Source organism: Apis dorsata, unplaced genomic scaffold (genome assembly GCF_000469605.1).
Source record: "Apis dorsata unplaced genomic scaffold, Apis dorsata 1.3 scaffold_382, whole genome shotgun sequence".
Classification (NCBI taxonomy): Eukaryota; Metazoa; Arthropoda; class Insecta; order Hymenoptera; family Apidae; genus Apis; species Apis dorsata.
Genome location: NW_006263644.1, coordinates 10,220 through 29,689, shown reverse-complemented (window position 1 = coordinate 29,689; position 19,470 = coordinate 10,220).

The following is a 19,470-nucleotide window of genomic DNA, read 5'->3' as shown; positions in this document are numbered from 1 at the left end:
TTTTTTTTTTTTTTTCGAAATAAATAGACACTGAAAAATTAATATAATAAGAAACGAAAGGTAGACAATTTTGAAGAAAAAAGAAACCACGTCTTATTTCTTATCTTTGATGTAACTAATGAACTACACGTGTTACGTAGATATAATGTGTTTGTACATACATAACTTAAATGATAATTTTCAGTGAAATTATAGATGCATCGTAATATAATCTTTCTTATCGTTGCATGATGTATTTTGTGTCTGGATTTATACATCAGACAGTTATGCAATCGAATATGCATCTTTCTTCGTTCGTATATCACACGTATTAGATGACATTGAATTAGCAGTGTTAATAAAGAAGAATTTTCTAAATGAGCATGTGAGCAATTATCTTTGACGAAGGATGAATTATATTTTCGATATTTCGAATTTTTCCTTTATTCTACAAGTTGAAATAACATGCTGATTCTGATTAATTGATTTTTGAAATTGAAGATCATAGGGGAGGAAAAACATGATAAAACCATTTCTTTATAAAGCTTTTGACCTTTGTATCGCTTGATAGCTAAAGAAACATTTCTAAAGAGTTGAAAATATTTGCAATATTTTAATAATTAATATTTTTGAAATATTCAGAATAGCAAAAATATTTCAAAATATATATATATACATGTATGTATAATATCCAACTTAATGAAACGAAAGTAAAATAGTAATTTTATTACAAAAATACGAAATGAGAAATAAAATAGACTGATAGTATTATATAAATACTGCATAACGATAAATCAAATTCAACAAACAATGAATGGATTACGGAAATATAATTACATAAATAATAAACGAGTAGAGGAAGAAGTGAAACTTTTCATGTTCATTCACAATTTACTTTCTTTACTTACGTATGCCATCAAACAATGGAGAAGGAAGTATTTTGTAAAATTCACGCACGAGACATGTTCTTGTGACGCATCTTGCATATTCTTTATCGCTACGAGACGCACAAGTAAGAATATACAAGAGCGGCGAATCGAACAGTTTCCCGAACGAAAAAAATGTAATGATATACACCGACGGAGAATAAAATTTATTTTTACATTTATACTTGTAAAGATATATATATATATCACTCAAACATTTTTTTTTTTCAATACATTTGTGAACAACTTTAATATATTGAAACAACAAATCGAAAGTTTCTTTGGGAAGAGAGATCTTTTCGTGAACAGAAAAAATCATTGCAAAGAAAATATATATATAAAAAAAAAAAAAGAAAGAAAATTATTAAAAGAGAGAGATCGTGAACAGAATTAAAAAATATAATTGAAAGAAGATTATAAAGAAAAATAAAATTACAAATAAAATTACAAAAAAAAATAAAGTAGAAAATTAAAATTTTGTTAAAATGTCAGGCTTGAATGCTAAATCTATATATTATATTTTTTTATTATTTATAATCAGGAAATATCAGGAAATAAACTCATTTTTTTTTTTTTTTGAATGATATATATTCGTTTTATTCCACATTATTATTCATCAATGAAAATGATGTCAAAATAATAATATGTAAATTTTATTACTTCATTATTCATTATTCATTATCATAAATTTCTTATCAATATCAGAGAAATGAATACAGTTAAAAATGAAAAAAAAAAGAGAGAGAAAGAGAAAGAGAATAGAATATCTAATCGATCAAATACATGCATAATTTTTATATAAAAGTAAGCACATTAACATTAATGGTTCGATATATTGCTATAAATTGCTATTAAATTACTAAATACTAAATGCTATTTAATTAAGATTGTTTTTCTGATTTCTATTGAAAGAAAAGATAGATCTATGATTTGATTTTGAATTGAAATTTCACGATATATATTCAATTTTTGAAAAAAAATTTCTTAAATGCATTATTATAATAATAAAAAAGGAATTAAATGGAAATATTAATCTGATGTATTCTTAATGATAATTAGTAAAGAAATTTATATATAATGTATTATGATTAAATATTAATTTAAAATGAAAATAAAATTATATATAATTGAATTTATTCTCGTTTAAAGTATCATCTATTACAATATTCTGACTTTATGAAATGAAATTAATAGAATAAATCTTATCGTCGATGGAATATTGAATATTATTACGTGATATTAGTCTACAAATATTGATTTCAGATAGTTCATTTTACTTTCATTTCATCCATCAATAATATTCAGACAAGATTAGAATTACAATAGAATCTATATCTATGGACACATATATTTAGTCTCTTTGTTCTAGCACTACGGTTTCATTGTTTCATTCATAGAATATTGCATCATAAATCGTAATAAATGTGTGTCACTAGGTACTGTCTATTAACAAATATGATCATAAAATGTAAAAATTTTAATATTTTATATTCTTCTTCGTGAGATATGTGTAATGTATCTGCTATGTAAGCATTCACACATATCATATATTTTTAATTTATTTATCATATTATTTACAATGATAAGAATAGAAATAGAAAAATTTTTATTTTTTTAAATATTTATATAAAAGTATTATTTAGAATTCGTATATTTTAGGTAAATAATAAAAAAAATATAATATATTTTATCTAATTTATTAATCAGCTCTTTCCACAGAAATTATTCCTTAATATGATTTAATGTAATGATTAGAAAAGAATTATATAAATTGATAAAACAAATAAAGATGATAAAGAAAAGCTTATTAAATCGTCTAATCTAATCGTTTCTCGTAGAATAATTTAACAAATATAAAATTTCACTTATCTGCATTTTATACAAACTATTAAGTTAAATTGATATTAAAATTTTCCATTTTATTTCGTTATAAAAAATCTTTATAAATCGAAATAACATACATTATTTTATTTTTGCAATTCGAATTATAGAATTCGAAGAATAATCCGATTTTTAGAACTCAAAGTTTTTCCTCTTAAGATTAAATTTTTATTATCATTACCTTTACTACATGTTCCAACCATTTAAATATTTGAAACTCGAATACTCATGAACAGACATCGATACGATCTTTTTTTCTTTCAGTCTTTTTTACAATTGTAAAAATATTATTTCTTATATAGTCTCTTGTATAAACTCTTCTTACTCGATAAATTATTTATTATTTTTTTTTTAATTTTTCTTTTAAAATTCAAATTATAGTGACTTCGATTTTAACTATAATTAGAATTCTATAATAAGCTCTGTCATATAAACTCTCTATATATATCTTATATAATTTATTATATTATTTTGTCTCCCGATTAAATTGGCGATCGAGCTTCCACTCGGCTTAATTCTCAACATAATGCATGGGAAGCAAAGCTCTATGCATTCGACAGCATACCGTACACGATGTAATAAATTACGTGTTATTTTATTGGTAGACAAAACGCGCGACGTCCTTGACTTCAGTTTTTCAAACGTCAGCTCCTATTATTTGAACTAATAAGAACGGATGAAGAAGATAGATGATAAAACGTCTATTATCGGAACTACTTGTTCGATTATTCGAAATGTTTTGTTCTCCTAACATGTCCTATTCCAATGACATTAGTAAATTGACAAGTGATAAGTGACAAGTAGATTACAAATCTTTATCGTAAAAAAAATTTCAACTTTTATATAATATTTCATTATTTTAATGAGACAGTATTAACTAAATAAGAATTTACTTACTTCGAAATTTCATTCGTTTCATTATTAAATTTTCTAGAAAAAAGATTCATATGATAAATTTGTAATTTTTTTCTTATATAAAATTTCACGAATAATATTAGATCTATAATGGAATCCAAAAAATTATAATTGACAGTATATTTTATTATTTTATACTATTATCACTATCATATTATTATTTTAATATATTATTACACTCTATTACGCACTATATTATATTATTATAATTTCTTTTACAAATTATCTTGTCTTTTCTAAGATAAAATGTGTTCAAAATTTATATCTATAAAACATTAAATCGATACGATGGAATGTGAATCACTAGTAGCTGTTACGAACATCATAAATGATTTTCCCTACCTATAATGCCTTATAATTTCGGCTTTAAATAGCATCCGGGCATCGATATACATACAAAGTATCTCATTAAATGGAAAAACATACGGAAATTGTGACACGATTGAAAGTGAACAATTTAAATATATATGTTCACGATTTATTAATGTAATGAAAATATTTATATATTATATATTCGAAATGTACTCTCGTTTATTAAATATTCTTGTAAAATCGTTCTTTTCCTTCCTGCGCTTTTTTTTGTATATCGAAAATAATAATAATTTTTTTTTAATACATCATAAATATGACATTTATTTAAAATATTACTAGAACTTTCGTTCACAGCACAAGGTCGATCGAATTCCTGTCATATACGCTATAATACACATTAAGAGGGTGCACTCTTGCGTAAAGAATCAATATCATCTTTCATTAAAAATTTTCTACCCTGAAACTTTCTTCTTCGATATTCCATATTAAGAAATAATTTTTTTTTTCAATATTTAAACAGAATATTTAATATCCTCTTATTAATATTTAAATCATAATAAATATTATGCACAAAAAAGAACTAATATACTTTTTATGCTTTTTATTTATAACTTGTTTAATAAGTTTTTTATAAAATTATAATATATTAATTTTATTGATTAAACTTGCTGTCCTCCAGTGACTTCCTTCAGATTTTCACTGTTTTTTCTTTTCATAATAAAATTATTATTATTATTAAAATTATTAAAATTATTATTATTATTAATTTCTCATTTTAATTTTTATGCTAAAGCATACTTAGAATATTATCTTTTTATATGTTATATGTTATAAACACAAGAGACTTGAAAATTCGGAAACTGTAGTAAAATTAACAAATTTTTTTATTCATTATTTGTTATAATAAGATAATTTTTTTCCTATCAATCGCACAACAATCACACAAATAACTTTAATTAAGATATATCATATTATTTATTTTACTTTGAGATTATCTTATCGAATAAAACTGATTTTTTTTTATCGAACAAAACTGCCAGATTAGCAAAAAAAAAAGCATTTGACAATCAATTAATTAGCATTATCATAAGAACTATCTGCCGTTTAATATTTTAATTAAAATTTGTTAAACATAAACTTAATAGATTGTAATGATATTCACAATCTGATATAATTCACAAAAGAATTTTATGATGATTTTTAAATGATTTGAAGCGAAATATGTAATATATGAAATATATTTACAGTTATATTTGTATAAATTTGAATCTATAATTAATACCTATAATTAAATAATTATTCAACATCAAAATAACGTCTAAATAATAATTTCATTGATATCTAATAATTAATTTAAACTAATAACTAATAAGTAAATAAAAATTAAATCTTAAAGAAAAGTTAAATAAAAATATTTTCAAAAACACTATTTTTTTAGAATAGTCAAATCAAATATATTAGATACTTAATGTAAAATAATTTATCATGTTTGGATTGAATCTACTAATTTAAACATGAAGTTTCATTGTTTAAATAAAAAGTTAAAGAAATATTATTTCGTGAATTTGTTTCTACATATATAGCTTACGTTTAACTTAACAATAGATAAAATATTAAATTCTCAATTTCAAACACAATTATGACAGTAATATAAATTGTTATTAATTTTAGTTTATATAGCATAAAAAATATTCTACAATGAGAAGGAAAAGAAGGAAAAAAAAGATTAATATAGAAAATTTGGATAAATATTTTTTATTTGATTCAAATAATCACACATGACGAATAAATTTAAAATAATATCCATCATGTGATAACATCATCGGTTTACAAATTCTTATATCTATATCTGGTTCACAAATTCGATGATTAATACTGGATTTGACTAGTAACTTAACACTAACAGCCAACTGAAAAGCGTATACATAACAGGAAAGAGAAATACAATTTTAACATATTAATAAATTGATGCAAGCTATACATATATTTCAAGTTATAGTATGATTATGGCACACAATCTATAACATACAAAATATATAATAAAAATATAATGCGTATATACGATATTCAAATTGAATTTATCATTCGATTATTATTTAATATATATATGTATATGTCGAACATCTAACTATAATAAAAATGATATTACATATTTCCAAAGAAATTTACGACATTCATATCGCAACCGTGTAATATCGTACTCGTGTAGCCGTGACATATAGACGTTATATGACATCCTTTGATCATCGATCCGAGTAAATAACACCGATCGATTTTCTCCACGGCATAATAACATCTATCCCGCTGCTGTATGGCTTCGTAATTCCACGAAGTCGCGCCATGACTTCCCGCGCGTCGATTCAAAACGCATTCCCTTCTAACGAGCCCGCTTTTCATTCATGTAATGGTATTTTCTGTGGCATACACCATCGATTATCATTAACAGCAAAATCTCGTCTCAATGGCTCGCACCATCACAGAAGGTTATAATGGCTCCGTTTTCTTCCCTTATCGGTACACTTCTCCGTGAAGATAGGTAAAGAGGATGAAACAAAAACGGAGAGTAAAGAAGAGAGTGATATAGCGATTCGCCGATTCCCTTCCTCCACGTTTCATTTTCTTCCCCACTGCAAAACTCTGTGGCCGTGAATGCATCTGCTCAGGGAGCTGTTACTACCCTTCGAACTGCCACTTCCAGAACTCGACACGCTTTCAGATCTCCTGATCGATTTCTTAGTAGGATCTAACAGCCGGTCCAACATCTGACGGATAGTGCTGTGTTTGCGGTTAAATGGATTTGTGTACATCTTGTTTTCTCTTCGGCCTCTTTCTTTCGAGATGGAATTCTTTTTGGATCTGCGTTCTCGATCGATTATATTCGGAAGAGAACGTTCTTCTAATTGCTTTGTTTGAAACACTGTATCACTTTTTCTTTTTTCAGTATTCGAATTTCAATTATACGTTTCACAGAGAGATATGCTGATCGAATGCTCGAAACTAACTTTGCATCGATCTAACCTCGCTCGAATGATCGCTAAGCGTCACTTGCCAGCTTTATATATGCACAACATTCGTTATCCTTCGGTCGAGTTCGGGCAAGATCGACTTGAAGCTTTGTAGTTCACAACGCGCAAACAGCCCACAGGTGCATCGGTACGTATATTGTGTACATGCCAGAGCAAGTGCAATCGCCTCTTATTTCGTGCGAAAACAGAAGATGAAAGTCAAGGGTGAAAAGTTTTTGTCCACGTAATATATTTATTATTGCACATAATATACTTTATACGCCGAAAGAAAGAAAGGTATATATATACATATATATACATATAACATATAACGCTTATTCGAGGTCAATCGTATTAATCAATCGAATCATCAATCGACTTTATGTTTGAAAAGTCAATTAATGAATTTTCGAAAGATAAGAATAAAAAAAAATAGAAAAGAAACGAAATTTGACTTTGAAACAGAAACGTAATGTAACATATCTCATGATGAAATCTAATAAAGATCCATTTATATTATAAGATGAACTAAGCAGAAATATGTTGCTCGTGGCGCAGTATAATATATACAAATTGTTTCGTTTAAAATATAAATGGATAATTGTTTTTGACGGCGCCAGACTCGTGTTTAATTCATATATGTCTCGCTTTGTATACATATACATGAAATTCGAAAATTTTTAAAATATAACGATGATTATTTATTTTCACAAGCAAATTTACTTATCATGAAGACATACAATTATATTGTTAATAATAAAGTTTAGAATTTTATATTTGCATTTATGAAAAATAAATAATAAAATAAAATAAAAAATTGCTTGTGTAAATAATTTATTATTTTTTATTTTTAATAGATTTAGAAACTTTTATTATTGCATTCTATTTTTATAAATCATTCATTCTCTTTTTATCAAATTTTATGTAAAAGATACACGATATTTCAAATTTACATATTCGATAAAATAATTTTTTTGATAAAAATAATGCAATATGAAATGATCCAATTTTTTTTCATCCAAATTTCTTTTTCTTATTTTCACAATTATTTCTAATTTATAACACAAAAATAAAATTCAGTATTTTTAAAAACATAGATCATCTCTTCCTAAATTAGTAATATTAGTAAAAATTAATAAAGTTCTTAATATCATGATCAACAATCAACATGCCTAATATTACGACGTAGTAAACAAATTTGCATAAATATTAAACAATATTATCTCCGTAAATAACATTAATGATGTATATTTAATCAAGGAAATACTTTCCAATATTAGTTTTCTTATTGCGTTATATTACGTATAATTTTCCTTACTGATGACCTTAACTTTATAACATTTAGCAAAGATTGATAAATAATTATCCCGTTCTTTTTTTAAAATGAATCTAATATTTCCATCGCATTAAATTGTCCTTGTGTGTTATAAAAATCAAGCAACCATTAAATCATGCATATAGAAAATAATGTTTCAGAACAAAGTTCCTTGGTAAAAGAATCAATCAATTTCTTCGGAATTCTTATAAGAAAATGAACTATAATTAGTAGTAAAGAGTGAAAAAAATTCGTAACTTTTTAATTGTCGATAATTATTTATATATATATATTATCTATAAATAAGAATATTTATCATAATCAAATTTTTTTTTTCTTTTTTTAGTACTTATAATCTTTGTGATGACGTTAAGTAAGTATGAAAATAAAATTTGAAAATAAAACATTTTCCAAATTCCATGATTATCATTTCGAATTTTATTTCGCACTTTGTGAAATTAAATTCGAAAATTGTATTTTATTCACATACTTTTTTCGCCGGAATGATACCGAGATATTATTGTATAAAATCATGTGATAACAGGATACATGATATTACAATATTATTACATACTTGACATTTTCTAATTTTAATTTTCGTTTCTTCAGATATATTATAGAAAAATGTATTTATAAAAATATATTTTCAAGAATATTAAAATATTGAAGTGAATTCAAATGTCATGGTCAATATAAAACGCAAAATTTTTTTTATCTTTTATAGGAAGCTGATGGTAATAGAAAGATATTTCCGTTTTCATCATTCTTTACGAAATTGTCAAATTTAATTAACATTAATTATCAATTTAAACTTCCTTTTCCGCTATTATTTTTTATTGAAGACTAATAATAATTCAAATAATTCATCAAATAGTGATGTGAAGATATATTGTAAAATTTCTTTTCTATTTATCATGTATTCGTTAATTTCATATGTCGTTTCTGGAAATTCATAAGCTCGAAAATTTTAGAAACTCTTTTACACGATCGTTTTACATAGAGAAAAAAAATGTAAAAAGAAATGTTTGAGATTTTTCCAATTTTAAATATTTTACATGTATGAATTAAAAATTATTAATTCATACATATAAAATATACATGTAAAAAAATATTAAAAATTACATATTTTTGAGAAACTCTTAATCTCACTTTTATATTAAATAATTGAATAAATAAAATTAAACTCTAGATATCTATATCATTACAGAAATAAAATTTTAAGATGATACGTGACAAACGTAATAATATATGATTAAAGAATTAAAATCAGAAGTTACGTGCTGTAACAAAGTATTTAGAAAATAAGAAAAAATTAATTTTATAGAATATATTTTTATTAGTATATGTAAATTTTACTAAATTAGTCAACATTATTACACTGCGCACAAATAAAGAATATATTAATTTTCTTTATCACGTTGACATCATGCCAATTATGTATTTATTATATAAAGATCATATTCACAATCAATGTATCAATATTCATGAATTAGTTAGTTTATCGATAATTAAATCGCCAAATATCTAACAATGATTCGTAGTTCATTTATTTTATGAGGGAACAAAATAAAGCAAAATGTACATGTTGCTTTTTAATGAAATGATTATTCAACGATCTAAACTATTTTTTTTTTTTTTTTTGCGTTAAATATTCGTAATTAGGATTCATAAAAGAAGCTAGTCGATTGACGTTAAAAGAAGCGTAATATCTCTTTTACACATGCATAACAGATAAAAAAAGAAGACATATAAAAAATAAGAATTGATCATGATTTCATGATTATCTAGATCGTACAAAATATGATATTATATTATTATTAACTATTTTAAATTTGCAATTTGTGTTAATACGTATTAATAATGATTTTATAAAGTATATGATTTCATATTACATATTATAATATACTTATTAATAGATTATTGATATTATTGATAGATAGATAATATAGATATTAATAGATTATATATAACATATACTTATTAATAGATTATTTGTATGTTAATTAATTTAATTTTATCATTAATCATGATCGATGGAATGTAATCTTCCATGATATTTTAAGTCGAAATTTTTTTGCATGAATTTTGCAAGTCATCTATAGTCAGCTCAAATAAAATTATCAAATAAAATACTTCATCTACTATTTTAATAATAATTTTGTTCTCACAATAAAAAAAAAAAAATAAAACAAAATTTCAAAAATATATTCCATTTATCTTTCATTTTTAAGATTCTATAACTTTTAGAAAAATCATCAATCATCTTTTTTTCGAACAGCATAAAAAAAAATAAATAAATAATTCTTTAAATTATATAATTTAACATATTACTTTCACATATTCGTTATATTTTATTTGTTATAATCAGACATTTATAAAAAAATCACACAATAGAATTTTTCTAAACATTAAAATTTATAACTTTGCATCTTCTTTTTTTAGATGGCCTTAAAGAATTACGTAAATGACGTAAATGTTTTTTAACTTTGATAGATTTTCTGTTTAATATTTACTATTCTGTTAAAAAAAGAAAATAAACACAAAGTTACAAAGTTAACGAAGAATATGTGCGGCATACTTATTAATTATTTATCAATTTTACAATATAAATTTTTTTTATCAAAAATGTTCCTTATTCAAAAATCAGATGTCAGATTTGTGCAACGTACATATAAGTAAATTATAATATATTAGATGCAATTATAATGCCTATGTTTATTTTATTTTATAATATTATATTTGCTTTATTGCACATCAATTATATTGTTATTTGTTATTATAGCATGATATTCCTAATTATCTTTTTTTTTTCGTTATTACATCAATGAGATAAATACATATTTTTGTGCGTTGTATTCTTACGTTTTGAAGTGATATTTCATATAATTGTATAACATGTTGAAAACACTATACTACGTGTAAAAAAATTATAAAGATTATTATAAAAATATAAATATGTATGACATATATGCTCGTGTATGGAAACTATGTAACAATGATCGTGTCCTTAATATGATGGCCTCCTTAATCATAAAGGAATCGAAGAAGTTGTGGCATATACTATATATGCTGAACAAAACTTACTTAACTTTCATCGTATCTAGGCTGCTTACAATTGTAGTGAAAGCTAATCAAATAAAAATTTCGGAAGAAAGTTTTATTCATTATCATCGATTAAATTAACAGGATAAATCCTTTAAAGATAAATTTATGGATAATAAATTTTAATTTAATTAATTTTAAAAATAAAAACAAAAAAGAAACATGAACATAAAAAATATTATTTTTGTATTCTTTAAATTAATTTTCCAAATCGTATATAAATTTTATTGACTACCTATCTGAAAGCTATTGACCATTTTGAAACAAAGAATTATTATAGTACTTTTAATCATTTATACAATCACTTCAGTTTCAGTAGTAAGAAGAAATTATTTCATGAAATAATATAAATATAAAAATATTATACAAATTATATTTTATTTTTTAATATATACTATATAAAATGATATTCCAAGTGAAATATACAAGTAGTGAAAAACGGATAAAGAAATAGAAAGGAAATGAATTGATATTCTATCGTTTCAACTTGATATTTGTAATTCATGAATCATAAAGTATTAGAAGCAGATAATAAATCATTTAAAGAATAAATTCGCAATAAATTTGTTGTAAAAAGAGATAATTTAACTGGAATATCCGGTTTGTGTTGAACGTTTTAGAACTTAGACCGAAAACAAAACCAGAAAAATGAGATTCTCTGTTAAAACCAGTTTGCTGATTTTTATTGTTCGCCAAAAAAATGTCTTCATGATCAAATGACGCATTTAATTTCCGTTAGGGAATCTTTTCATTCTTATTTACATAAAACTGACGCACATAAATGTAATAAAAAATTGTTACTTAATTCCCGATACAATAAAAGGATTAAAACAAAGAATAAATCTTATAAGATATATTTGTTGTTAATAAATAATTTATAATATAATCAAATTTATCAATACCTTATTTATTAAAATAAATTCTTATAACAATAAAATTTCTTATAGCAATAAAATTGTCAATTATCCATTTGTTTGATAATTATATATGAAAAAAATTTTCTTTCTAATAATCTTATAAAATTAATCTTAAAAAATTATTATTATTTGATATTATTGAATTTTTTACATTGTTTGTGCAAAAATTTTATTACATAAAATGTGATATATAAATATAATAGTTAATAAATTTAATATTTTATAGTTTATAATTTTAAAATTATTGAATTTTAATTCATTTGAATTTTAATAATATTTATATTGCATTTTCATAATATATTTACTACGTTATACAACACACGTAATATATAAATTATAATATATTTAATATATCATTATAAGATTATTAGTTTTTAATGAATGAATAATCAAAATTTGAATCTAATACCGTTCATTAAATTTTGCTTCATCATCGATTATTATCGATCACATTTTCAAAAATAGAAAATTGCTATAAATTCTATATATTAAACGTTAATAAAAATTAAAATCTCATCATGAATCCTTATGAATAATCAAAATATTTATATAATTAATAATCGTAATGTATTTGTCAAAAGTTTGCATACTTTTAAATTCTAAATTTTAATTGCCATTTGTAATAAAATTAATACAATAATTCCGATAAATTCAAAGTTAAAAAATTCTTGTACAATACGCATACGTTTAATATGCATCACGATCTATCGTGAATGTCCTTTCAAGGACTACCGAGGTCATTGGCACTTAATTCGAACCAGTTATGGCCCTTGAAAAGTGGAGGTGAAATAAAAACAGGAATAATTGAATATTTCTTTGACATATTTCTTTTTTCAGTATGATAATATTTTTTTAAAACTATTTCAAATCTTAAAATTAAGCCAAATGAAATTGAAAAAATGAAAGTACAGAAAGGAATATAGAAGAGATATAGAAAGTATAGGGATAAAATATTCGAAAAATATTTGCAAAGAATATTATTATAAGAAATATACTATGTTAAGTCAAATATTCTCAATGAAAATATATTATATATATACATTGAGTAAGTATATACGTATCATTGTTATGAAATAAATAAATAAAATGAAAAATGAAAAAATATACAAGAAATATTAAAAAAATATATATATATATATATACATATATATGTATATAAATTCACGGATGCGTGCGTGAATGTCCTAGAAATTTTTTTGACTCGATCATTTGATCAGCCCACATTCAATAAGAAGTGAAAGTGCATACACGTGTCAATATATATAATATATTCACGTTCATCAAGAGATTCAATGAATAACCTTAAATTCAAGGGTATTCTAGGTCACTGTCACCATCAAATATTTCGTAAATGATTGAGTAGATATGTAAATCATATTTATCAATGAAATGATCTTTCTTTTTTTTTTCTTCTTTTTTTTTTAATGCTCAAAAAAAGAAATAATATTCTTATCGAATAAATGGATTTTTATTTTTTTGTACGAAAGAAAGCAACGTGTAAAAATATTTAAAAATTCAAAAGTTTCAATAAATATTCTATTATTTTTATTTTTTTTAATATTTTTTTCTTATTTTAATTAACTTTATATTAATTTATATCGAATGTCCCGATTTCTATATAATTCTGTAAAAATATACTAAAACGGCTTTGAATTCCTACATTTGAATATTTTTATATCGATTTTTATCAATAAGAGAAATATAAAAAATGGATATACTTTCATCAATATAAAACTGAAGGATTAATATAAAACTTTTCATGCGTAAAGATAAACGTGTATAACTTTAAATATTGCAACATATTTTGGAAAATAAAAATCGCGTATAGTAAATTGATCAGTGAATATTAATTTGCTGATAGTTGTAAACGTTAAGGAGTAATAAATATTTTGCCGCCTGAAAATTTCCCAATCCCAATCGTGAATACCAAAGTTACACATATACCAACGAAAAGTTCACGGAACAAAGTATCCATATTGCCTAGGAAACATAATTTGTGAACTGTTACAAGTTAGCTCGGAGATAGAAATGTAGACCATGTCAAAAATTAATTCACGTAATATCGAGTAAGATATTGAAGAGTATTTCGCATATCTTCGATATGACTAATACTTTATTTCAGAATACTATGAGATGACTACCCTCCATTGTGTCTAATTATCTTATCGTAATACGTCTCTTCATTTGCAATTTCAGTGCGTGCATTGATTATTAATTGACGTATTTCAAACAGAGCGTATTCTGTCCCTCGAAAAGGCGTTAAGAAAAGGAAGACAAAGAATCAAAGTGGAGGAATACCTAAAGAATAAAGAGAGATTTATCCATAAGTAACTTTCAATGTTTAATTGTTTTTAAATGTAGATTAGCCTGTTAATTATTGATAGCCTTTACGGGATACAGAAATCGTAGAAATCGAGAAAAAAAAAAGGTCCATGTGTGCGTTAATAATGACGCATATACTACACCCCTCATTAGCATTCTACAAAGATCGCATTATTTATGCAACATAATTTTTTTTTTTATACTAAGTGATTTTTGTAGGAATATTCCTTTACAGTTTCCTTAATAGTTTCGATCGTCGGAAAAGAAAATGTTTTGAAAGACAATAATATTTGTTTTTGCTTGGTATAATTTATTATTTTGCAAAACAATGATACAAATCCAATTTTCAACGATTAAAATATATATATCGTATCATAATCATGTTACACATATAAAAGAAAGAACAAATTATTATACAATAATTATACATAATCATTTTATGATATATTTTAATTGTTTAAAATTTGGATTTGTATCATTGCTTTGCAAAAATAATAAACTTCAATAATATTTCAATAATATTAAAATTTAGAATGAAGAAATAAAGAATTTCAAAATAAATTTTTAAATAAAAAAACCAACTTTCTTAAAAAAAAATTAAATAAAATTAATTTCTCTGCCTCTAATTTCTGATCTGAATATTTCGAATTTTTTTTTTTTGATAATTATAAATTATTATCATTGATAGATAAATTGCATATTAATGTGTAAAAAAAGAACCAATTTATTATTACAAATGACGTATTACTTTGTAAAAAAAAAACAATCATATGATAATTTAATATATAAAAGGAATGTCTATTCTGTGTTCTTATATTAATAATTAAATAAGTTGTTAACAAAACAGAATTCAATCAGTGCAAACGACTAAAGTGCAAATGATCAATCAATATGATATAAAAATAGAAAAATCATTCTTCATTAACATTATGACATGAAAACGATATATCAAATTTGCTAGATTAAATTAGGGAAATAATTGACATAAAAAATTCTTCAAATTGTTTTATGTTTTATCAAACTTTTTTACTTATTTCAGGATTAATCGTCTAAAGTTTATCTATAATGAATTGCAGAATAAACAATAATTATAGAATTTTTAAAAATATAGAAAATTTAGATCCGAAAAATTATTGAAAATATTTTGTTAAAAATTTGTTATTTGTTTATTTATGATGAATTAATAATTTCAATCATAGATTGTGTAAATGATTAGATTTGTTTTGCACGTGAATGACGTAAATTGTTATAAAATTTATTAGTATGAATACTAAATAAAAACAAATTCCAATTATTATGTTATAAGAAAATAATTATGTTAAATACAACATAAATATTATCTTAAGTGACATGTTTTATTACAATGAAATAATAAAATGAATAATAAAATTTAAAAATTTTGTGAAATATAATATTGAAATATAATTTTTAATTACTAATTATGTTTTACCTTCACCTTAAAAGAAGCAGGATTGGTTTTCTATATATTTGCGTAATTCTATAAATTTGAATTCACAGGAATAAATATATAAAAAAAAAAAAATCAAGGAAAAAAAATTTGCGCATATGAAATGAAAATTAGATTAAAATATTCAATACACATATATTTTAAAATTAAAATATATGAAAACTTAATTTAAAATATGGAAAGTATATAAGATAAAATATACTTCTTGCGAGATGGAACAAGAATTTCACACGACTTCTTCGAACAATATCAAAGAATTAGGTAATCACCATTGGTGTCTATTTCGAATGGAAAGGTCAATTGCTTCATTTGATCTAGTGACGCACGTACAAGTTGAATTCAAAGAATAACGAACATGATTGATATATCTATTAACAAAGAATGTATTATTTTTGCCAATTCATTAAATATTCAATTATTTTAATATTTACATAATTATCTTAAAATCTTCTATTGTAAAATCTTTCATTATTAAAACAGAAACAAAAAACAAATTAAAAGAGAAACAAAAAGAAAAAATTCTTATACAGATATCTGATCAAGAAGATGATTCTTTTTTATCTTTCCTTTACCATATCATTTTTATATCAAGAAAATAATTAAATATTTTTTTTAGCTGATATAATTTTTGAAGAATAAAGTCAAATTTTAAATTATTTTTTATACAAATTACATGAATTATTTTTTATACAAATTATACATGAAATTTTCTAATATAAATCAATATAATTTTTGAATTTATATTATTTGTAATATTATGCATATTTTTATTCTTGCAATCGATATATTAAACAATAAAGTTATCAGAATATTCCGTCTATACATAGAAAATATTGATTTCCTTCAACAATAGCATATTCGGGACAATACCTACTTGTCTTTCCTCAATGGCTCAAGTACTATTGATTGAGATATTTTTATTTCGTTTAAGAGAAATATCAAGAAATATCTTTAAACAAAAATTTTTAAATTAAAATTTTAAATTTTAATTCCTTAAACTATTCTTTATATTTATATAAAAAATGTGACATTAAATTAAAAAAAAATATTTTGTAATAAAATAAATAAAATATATTGTTCTTGTTATTACACTTTATATTATTATCATTCATTTCAGACATATTATTTTTAATATGTCTGTTGAAAAATAATTTCAATTCTGAAGCAAAGCAATCATTATATAAATGTCATAAAGAAATCTCTGCTCTCGTTTGAATATAAAATATCGATAACCTATCTATCGCCTAGAAGACATTGTTATTGCAAAGAACTCTAAATAAAGAACTCCGCTGAAATGTCAAGAATTATTATATCCCGAATAATATATTAAATAATTTTTAAATATCATATTAATCAATTCTTTATAATTATAATTATAAATTTAAAAATAATTATACTCTGTAAAAAATAATCGAAAGTAATAAAAAATTATGCAAATTGTTTTGTTATAAATTTTTCATTAATTTTGACTAATCGATCGATATTGTAAAATTTAAAAATAATATACCGAAAAAAATTTATTACAAATTACCACTTTAAACAAAAAAAATATAAGTTTTATAAAAAAAAAAAAGAAAGAATTGAATTATTCATTCGTGAATTTTAAATTTCTCTTTGTTCAGAGTTTTTAGCAATTCGTGTTCTCCCTTCCATTATCTTCTATCGTTCAATGCGTTAATTCAAAAAGGAAAAATTTTTCAGAAAGGAGAAGAAGGGTCATAAATAAAGAAAAGGAAAAGGACAAAAGAAAAGGACAAAAGTTTGGTCAACCTTGGAAAAATTCATAGGATTTGGTCTTGAAGAGCCTTGAACGATCGTAATGAATATCATTGTAATAGGACAATGAAGAAAGAATTTTATGAATATTGGAATATTTATAAGCTTTACTAAGATAATTTTTTATAAGGGAATGAAACGAAAGAAAATGTACATAAAAATAAAGGATATCCAAATCCGAAAGGAAACATAAAATTACGTGCTATCACATATCAAGAAATTTAATTCTAGAAAAATAATAATTTATTGTCTTTATTTTTGCACTCAAAAATAACAAATGCTCTGGCATTAAAAAAACCAGAAATCTAGTTTAGAAATTTTATAAGTCTCAAAATTTTCTTTTGCACAATGTAACTGTGAGAAATAATAATTTTTATTAATTCTCTTTTGTTCGTTTTAATTTAAAAAGCTATTAAAAAAATATAAATTAAATGTTAATGAGATAAAACATACGATTTGAAATTCATTGATTAAATTAAACTTTGCTTGGTGCAAATTTCTATCTGGATTAATGACGTGCCATAAATAAGAAATTTTAAAGAAATAAAAATTCCAACGATTTAAGAGAAAGTGAACATTTTTGAAGAAATTGTCTGGTCACTCATCACTATCGAAAATGCTCCCTCTTCTGGGATAGGCTAGATAAAAAGGGAAAAGGCTTCAAATCCCATTGGTAATTTAAATTGGCATATTCGAAAAATTAACCAATCAGTATGCTTTAACAAAATATAAGGTCAACCTGATATAATATAAGATAAACCTGAACGAAGTGTCGAACAGAAGCAAATCAACAATCGAAGGAATCATTTCAAATCAATATCGAAGATCAATATCGTTCACACTTCGCCTAGAGGATCGATTCTTTGAATAGTTCTTCATCATTGATAGATACGAAAATTTTACTTACAAGGTAAGTTTTTATAACTACTATAAATATTATATAAATAAATTGCAAAATGATTACAAAATAAAATTGTATTATTTTTTTTTCGCTACAAAATTTATTTTTCAAATCAATTAATCGATATAGAGATCGAAATAAAATTACATTTTAATATATATAGAAATAGATATATTTTACGTGATAATAATTATCTTATTTGCATATATAATCATTATAAGTATAATTAAATAATTTGTATGGTAAGAAGTTATTTTTAATCTAATCAGATTTTAATATGAGCGATATTTGCAATCGAAATACTTCGTGACACATTATTCATACAATGATCGAGATATTCCGCGAGTTTGTTTATTATAAGACAGTATTTAGTTGTAACCTTAGTTTGGTAAACGATATTCAATTGTAAATATAAAAAAAAAACTCGCGATACAATGTCCATAACATTGTACAAACGATATTGTATATCTCATCCATATGATGGTGTATTTTGGATTTAGCAGATTTCTAAAAAATATACTTTTCAAATATTTCTAAAAAATATTTTGAATAAAACAGACTTCAAATATTGCGAAAAATAGAAATTTAAATTAATCAGGTTAGATTATGATAGAAACATGTGTTACCAATTTTATATAATTTGAAAATTAA